Raw genomic sequence first — 7,795 nt, forward strand, 5'->3', positions numbered from 1 at the left:
AATCTACACAGCAGTGGTAAAAAGGAGAGAGAAGACTACCTACTGTTTTAGAGAGACCTCCAGGATACATTAAGGGAAGAAAGTAACAAGCAGAACAGAACGTCCTATGCTCCCTCATCTAACATACGCATTTATTTACACCAAAAAGGAAATTCATACACTGGGATGGGGAGGGGAGCTAGATTTCTCTGAGCATACTATGTTAAACTTGGTTTACTTCGACACTATGTACATACATGTCTTACATAATTGCGAAACTGTTGAAATTGGGACCGTTGGAACTCGGTAAACCTACATTTTCTTCCATGCTTTCCCTTCAGACATCATGAATGAGTAATTTGGATCTTACTCCTATTTTTTTCCTCCTCAGTCCTTCCACACCTGACTTCCATCCCATGGAAATCTGTCTTCAGAGACTTTGAGTAATTAGACCAAATCCAATGGCCCCTTTTCTGTTCTTTGCTGTATTTAATCCTCTTATGTCACCACTTTCCTAAAGTTCTCTTTCTGGTCTATATGACCATGGACTTTGCTGATGTCTAGGCAAGAAACGGTGCACCCGGCCCTCTCGTTCTCTTGCACCATTCTTAAAAAAAATTTTTTTTAATGTTTATTTATTTATGAAAAAAAATTTTTTTTTTCAACGTTTATTTTTGGGACAGAGACAGAGCATGGACGGGGGAGGGGCAGAGAGAGAGGGAGACACAGAATCAGAAACAGGCTCCAGGCTCTGAGTCATCAGCCCAGAGCCTGACGTGGGGCTCGAACTCACGGACCGCGAGATCGTGACCTGGCTGAAGTCGGACGCTTAACCGACTGCGCCACCCAGGCGCCCCAATGTTTATTTATTTTTGAGAGAGGGAGAGACGACAGAGTGTGAGCTGGGGAGGGGCAGAGAGAGAGGGAGACACAGAATCCGAAGCAGGCTCCAGACTCTGAGCTATCAGCACAGAGCCCGATGTGGGGCTCAAACCTACGAACTGTGAGATCATGACCTGAGCCGAAGTCGGATGTTTAACCGACTGAGCCACCCAGGCACCCCTCTCTTGCACCATTCTTACTCACATGATGTGGTACCTATAAGACCTGCCAGTGGCAGCTGAATGATACAGAGATGTGCAGAGTGCTTCTGTTCTGGTGTTACCAAGGCAGTGGGCTGACACGTGCCATTATTACGACACAAAATATTCTGGGAGCGTGAGGAAGGGTATCCTGGAGTGAAAAATCCGAGAAAACTTCCAGAAAAAAGAGTGATAAGTTCAGATGTAATGTCAAAGGAAGGGTAGATGTTTCCCGGGCGAAGAAGGGGAAGTTCCCTCCTGGTGGACTGGATGCTCCCGAGCAGAAGCCGAGATTGGTCAACAGCACTACAAGTGATCCACTAGAGCTGCATGGCATTGGAGCTAGCTGGGGAGCTCCTGTTGATAGGGCTTCTCTGCCCTTTCTCCTGTGGCCCAGAACCATTCGAAACAGCACACTGAGGCAAAGGGAGGAGGCTGCTTCGGGCTGGAAGCTATTGGCTCAGGAATTCTAGCCGTCCTGGGATCTGCTTAGCGGCCCGGAGTGCTGAGAGAATTGCCATCCGAGCACCACTGGCAGGGCACACTGGCTGGGAAGCTGCTATCCATGAGGGAAAGCCACAGGGAGGATTTGAGCAAGGGAGTGACTGATTTGCGTTTTAGAACTGTGGTAGTGGGGGGAAAGATCTGAGGGAGAAGACCGGGCAAGGAGCCCAGCAGGGCATTCAGCAGTAATTTAGGGAGAGATGCAGTCCTCGAGGGCTGTGACAGAAGCCCGATGGAGAGGAGGGGATGCACTTGGGAGGTATTCTAGAAGGCAAAAGAATAGGGTGAGGTGTTAGATTGGATATAGTGGAGGAAAGGGAGAGTGGAATCAGGATGAGAGTATGCAGCAGGAAGAATTTCCCGGGAGTTGGGATGGAAATGGTAAATTAGGTTTGGCATATGTTGACTTTCAGGTGAATTGTGGCACAGGCAAGTGGGGTCACCTAGTGGGCATTTGTCAAAACTTGAGGAAGATTCCACGTGATCATTTCACACAATGAATGGCTAAGGATGCCAGGCTTCTAAATCGTAATGGGCTTAATTGACTTCATTTCAAACAGCACTGCTGTGCAGTTACTTTGATGTGGTCATAAGCCGAGGCACTTGGGACCTAGCATAGTTGGTCGCTGGCTCCGAGCCCAGGTGCCCGCAGCCAGTACTCCAGCAGCCCCAGGTGGTAGCAGGCTTTGTCTCAGTCCCTGTGTCCTTTCTGCCTCCATGGCATCTATCAAATGAACTGACTTCTAACTGATCCTTGGTGAGGACTTCAAGGACTGTTACCCTTATGCTGAAGATTTCTAGCGTGTTTTTTTCATATAAGCTCCTGTGTGGTATTTTTGGCTCTTATCTGATAGCATGTTGATGAATTCACACCGTTGAGGAGTAAATTAGTGCCTTTGCTGAATTCCCCACGTCTCTCTTTGGAACCACTATTTCCTCAGGCATTCATTCGCAGAATCTCAGAGCTTTCACTCATTCAACACTAATTTTTGAGTGCCTCCTCCAGTCAATGAGGTTGACTCCCCCAGACTCTCCTCCAGCTCTCCCGCCCCTGGCTCCTGCAGATACTGGTGCTCAGCGGTTCTCTGTGCAGGCCCAGTATTGCTGGTACATTTTAGTACTTCAGTTCACACATCTGTTTGTTATTCACTAAACCAGGGTTTTTCCACTTTTTTTTTTTTTTTTAAATCATTGCCCCTCTACCACCACGGCTGGAGACATTGTTTTCAAATTGCCCCCTACCCCCGCATGAAATTTTAAATCACAGATATGCTATATATGTCTTTTTCTCTAAATTTTTATTTAAAAGTGGAGGAGGGCAGAGAGAGGGAGGTTCCAGGCTCTGAGCTGTCGGCACCGAGCCCGATGTGGGGCTCGAACTCTCCAATGGTGAGATCATGACCTGAACTGAAGTCGGACACTTAACCCGCTGAGCCACCCAGGCGCCCCTGTGCTCTATATCTTTTTATGTACTAGGGCCCTTTGGAGGGACACAAACCATTGAAATATCTAAGATTCCTGCTCCCCAAGCCAGTTTTTGTCCCCTTTAGGGGGGGGATACCACTCCCATTGAGAATGCGTGGGACCATTGGTCCTTAATGTTTTGTGGGCCCCAGACAGCCCTTTGAGAACATGACAAAAACTGTGGACCCTATCCAAGAAAAATACATACATGCCTGTATTTCCAATATCCTGAAGCAAAAATTACATAAGGTTCATAGATCCCAATCTAAGTATCCTTGTATTACACTGAATCTCTTCAAGAACCCTGAAGGAATCTCATTCTATTAATCTCCCGAGAGTACCCGAGATGCCTGGCATATATAATAATTGTAAAAATAGTAACAGCTAATGTTTACTGAACTCTTGCTAATATGCCAGTACTAAGTGTTTAATACTGTACTAAATGTTTATCTCAGTTAATCCTTGTAACAACCCCCCGAGGTAGGTTTTGTTATTACCCCCATTTTAAGATCTGGAAATGGATATTAAGTTATTTGACCAAGGTCACATGCTACGAAATGATAGATGGAATACTTGAACAAAGATCTGCATGAATTCTAGAGCCAGTTGCATAGTCATGTTATACTATATTTACTGAATAGATACTTGTTGAATGAATGAATGTTTTCCTTTGCTATTAACCAGCTTTCTTATAAGATAATCCCTCTTTAACTGGGTTATAAACTCCTAAAGGATAGGAGCTTTTTTTGTGCTTTTTTTGCTTCAATTGTTAGCATCTCTCACTGGAACTTTATGGTATCTTAGAAGTGCTATCATTGACCCCATTTTGTCCCTCAGTTTCCCCATCCTGACAATCTCCTGTGCTTAGAGTGTGGTGGGTAGAAGCAGTGATAGAATACAGGGGGTTGGCTGATGGGTAACTGGGCAAAGAAGCTACACTAGGAAGCTTTATAAGGCAGTGGTTAAAACACCTGGAAAGCTCTAAAAGCCAGAGACCTATATACTGTATGAATCTACTTAAATGAAGCTCTAGTCTAAGACAAATCTTAAATTTTTTTTAATGTTTATTTATTTTTGAGAGAGAGACAGAGACAGAGACAGAGCACAAGCTGGGGAGGAGCAGACAGAGAGGGAGACACAGAATCCGAAACAAGCTCCAGGCTCTGAGCTGTCAGCACAGAGCCTGACATGGGGCTCAAACCCACAAACTGCAAGATCATGACCTGAGTCAAAGTTGGATGCTTAACTGACTGAGCTACCTAGGCACCCCTAGAAAAGACAAATCTAATGTATGGTGACCAAAAGGAGATCAGTAATTGCCAGGGATGGGGATATTGACTGCAGGGGCAAGGGAATTTTGGGGGGCAAAGGAAATGTTCTTTATCTTGATCAAGGAGGTGCTTACATGGGCATATACTTTTGTTAAAACTCATAGAACTGTATATTTCATTTTTTAATTTTTAATTTTTAAAAATGTCTATTTATTTTTGAGAGAGAGAGAGCTCAAGCAGGGGAAGGGCAGAGAGAGAGAGAGAGAGAGAGAGAGGAGAGAGAGAATCCCAAGCAGGTTCTGTGCTGCCAGCACAGAGCCTGACTTGGGGCTCGATCTCACAAACCACAAGATCATGACCTGAGCTGAAACCAAGAGTCAGAGGCTTAACCGACTGAGCCACCCAGGCACTACACAACTGCATACTTTAAATGGATGCATTAAAAAAGCATTAGGTCTCTGAATCTATATTGCCTGGGTTCCATTTTTAGTTTTGCCACTTCTGAGTTGTGTGATCATATCAAGTTACTTAACCATCCAGTACCTCAGTCTCATCATCTGTAAATGGTGACCATCTCATAGGGTTAATGTGGAGGTGGGGTGAGTTCATCAATGTAAAGTAGTGAGAAAAGTGCTCAAGTCAGGTAAACGCTCTAATGAGGCTAACCATCATTACCACATACCCACTTATCACCTCCTGGGCCATAGTCTTATTTCCACACTTAATATAAGCCATTGTGGAGAATAAGCCATTGTGGAGAAGAGCTGAGTCTAGGGATAGGAATAATTCTAGACTAAAAATGGGGCAACTCTTAGTAGGTAAATTATATTCTTTGAAACAAATTATTCACCTACTAGTTCAACACTTATATTTAATGGGAGTAAGCAGAAATTTATCATATATACTAAAGGTAATAAAATTGAACTTATTTGGAATAATATTTCATTGTTTACTTAATGAAATTAAGTATATATTGGGGATATAGCAGTAAATATGTCAGATGAGGTCCTTATTCCTTTAGAAATGACAATCTAAGTAGGAGAAGGCAAAAAATAAAAAAGTAAACAATAATTTTAGATAGAGATATCTTGTAAAAAAAAAATAAGGCAGGGTGATAGGATACTGCCTGGGAAGTAGGGAGAGTCATCTGAAGGGTGACTTTTTTAAAAAATTTAATATTTATTTATTTATTTATTTATTTATTATTTTTTAATTTACATCCAAGTTAGCTAGCATATAGTGCCACAATGATTTTAGGAGTAGAATTCCTTAGTGCCCCTTACCCATTCAGCCCATCCCCCCTCCCACAACCCCTCCAGGAACCCTCTGTTTGTTCTCCATATTTAAGAGTCTCTTATGTTTCGTCCCCCTCCCTGTTTTTATATTATTTTTGCTTCTGAAGGGTGACTTTTGAGTGGAGACCTGAATGGTAAGGCAAAGATCTGGGAGAAGGGATTTCCAGGCAGCAGGACTGCAAGTGCTAGGGTCCTCTGATGGATTTGCAGTGGGCATGCTGGAGCTGTAGCAGGAGACCAGGGAGGCTGAAGAGATTCAAGGAAGAGGGTTGGGGAGGCAGGCAGGGGCCAGATCCCACAAGGCCTTTTAGGCCTTGATTAGAAGTTTGGATTTAATTCTTAGTACAATGGGAAGGCACTGGAGGATTTAAAGAAAGGGGAGTGGTAAAATCTCATTAAAACTTTTCCTGAAAATTGCAGTTTAACATGTTCAGAAAAACACCTAGGTCGGGAGTGAATTTTTACATATGTATGCACCCTTTTAACCTTATATCATCAAGATGTTGGCACATTTCCAGCACCCAGAGGGCTCCCTTGTGCCCCTTCACAGTCAATTTCCACTTCCTGGTGGTAGCCTCTCTTTTCTTCATCACTGTAGATAAGTTTGCTTTTCCTTTGCACTGTATACAAATGGGTTCATAGAGTATGTACTCCTTTTGGTCCAGCTTCTTATACTCAATATTTTGTTTGTGAGATCTTTTTATCTTGTTGTATACAGTAGTTCGGTCTCTTAAAAATTTGTCAAATAGTATTCCTTATATGAATATACCACGATTTGTTTATCTAAATGTAACCATTCTTTGGCTGATAGGCATTTGAAGTTTTTGAATCTTATGAATGAAGCTGCTATGAAAATACTTGTACCTGTCTTTTTAAAAAATGTTTATTTATTTTTGAGGGAGAGAGAGAGTGGGAGCTGGAGAAGGGCAGAGAGAGAGGTGGGGACAGAGGACCCCAATAGGGCTCTATGCTGACAGCAGTGAGCCTGATGCAGGGCTTGAACTCATGAACTGCACATTCATGACCTGAACCAAAGTTGTACGCTCAACTGACTGAGCCACCTAGGCGCCCCTGTACCTTTTTTTTTTTTTTTTTTTGCCTGTACCTGTCTTTTTTTTTTTCTTTTTTTTTTTTTTTTTTTTTTTTTTGTGGGACATATGCACTAATTTCTCTAGGGAGAGAGTATCTGCTAAATCAGGTTTGATTTAGAGGATCCTCCTGACGACTGAGAATAATGGGCAGAGGAAGATTGGAAGTAGGGAAATCAGTTAAGAGGCTATTGTGGCAAAGGACAGAGATGATGGTGGCTTAGACTAGGGGACAGTGGTAGAGAAGTGGTAGATTTAGAACATGTTTTGAAGTAGGGCTGACAAGGCTTGATAAGAGCAAGAAAGGAAACAGGGCAACTGCAAGGTTTCTGGCCTGAACACCTTGATGAAGAGTTGAGAAAGACCTCAGTCTGAAGTTTATTTCTGGGTGTTACATTAGAGACGCTGATGAGATATCCATGTGGTGATACTGAGTTGACAGGTGGAGATTTTGAGTTTGGGCTTGGTAGAAAGGTCTGCACTGGAGACATAAATGTGGGAATCGTCACCACATAGACAGTACGAAAGGCATGGGATTACCTGAGGTGACAAGGGAGAATAGAGTAAGGCGGAAGGGGGAAAGGGGCCAGGACTGATCCCCTAGGAATTCTTATGTTAATGGACCCAGCAAAGGGGACAGTGAAGCAGCTGGTGAGCTGCATGGGTCTGTGGTTCCTGGAAAAAATGATGAAGTCTTTCCTCAGCATTGGAAAAACATATACAACCTTTCTCTCTAAGATTACAAGATTTCTATTTTAGCAAGTAAGGGATAAGTGGAGAGTATGCAAAGTCACCTTAAAGAGAAAAACCGGCTCCCTGCCAGCAAGGCTTGGCTGTAACCTAATTGAAAATATTAACATATTTAAATAAAGAATGTATCAACCTGAAGAGGGGTCAGCAATGGAAATCTAGTGAAGGGAGAGTCGCTGAGGCTCACACAGGCAAAGCCTTTCCAAGTACCATCCTGGAAAGAGTGCTTTAGCCAACAGAATGAGAGTAGTCCAGGAGGATTGGCAAGGCTGCCCATACATAGAGAGGGGAGTGGAGAACTGTAGCCAAGAAGAGTTTTCTGAACCCATTGGCACAGCTCCTTCCTGGGCATGGCCAGATGC

This window comes from Lynx rufus, unplaced genomic scaffold (genome assembly GCF_022079265.1).
Source record: "Lynx rufus isolate CCGP_SWC_20201006 ecotype Redwood Valley unplaced genomic scaffold, mLynRuf1.p SCAF_2, whole genome shotgun sequence".
Taxonomy (NCBI): Eukaryota; Metazoa; Chordata; class Mammalia; order Carnivora; family Felidae; genus Lynx; species Lynx rufus.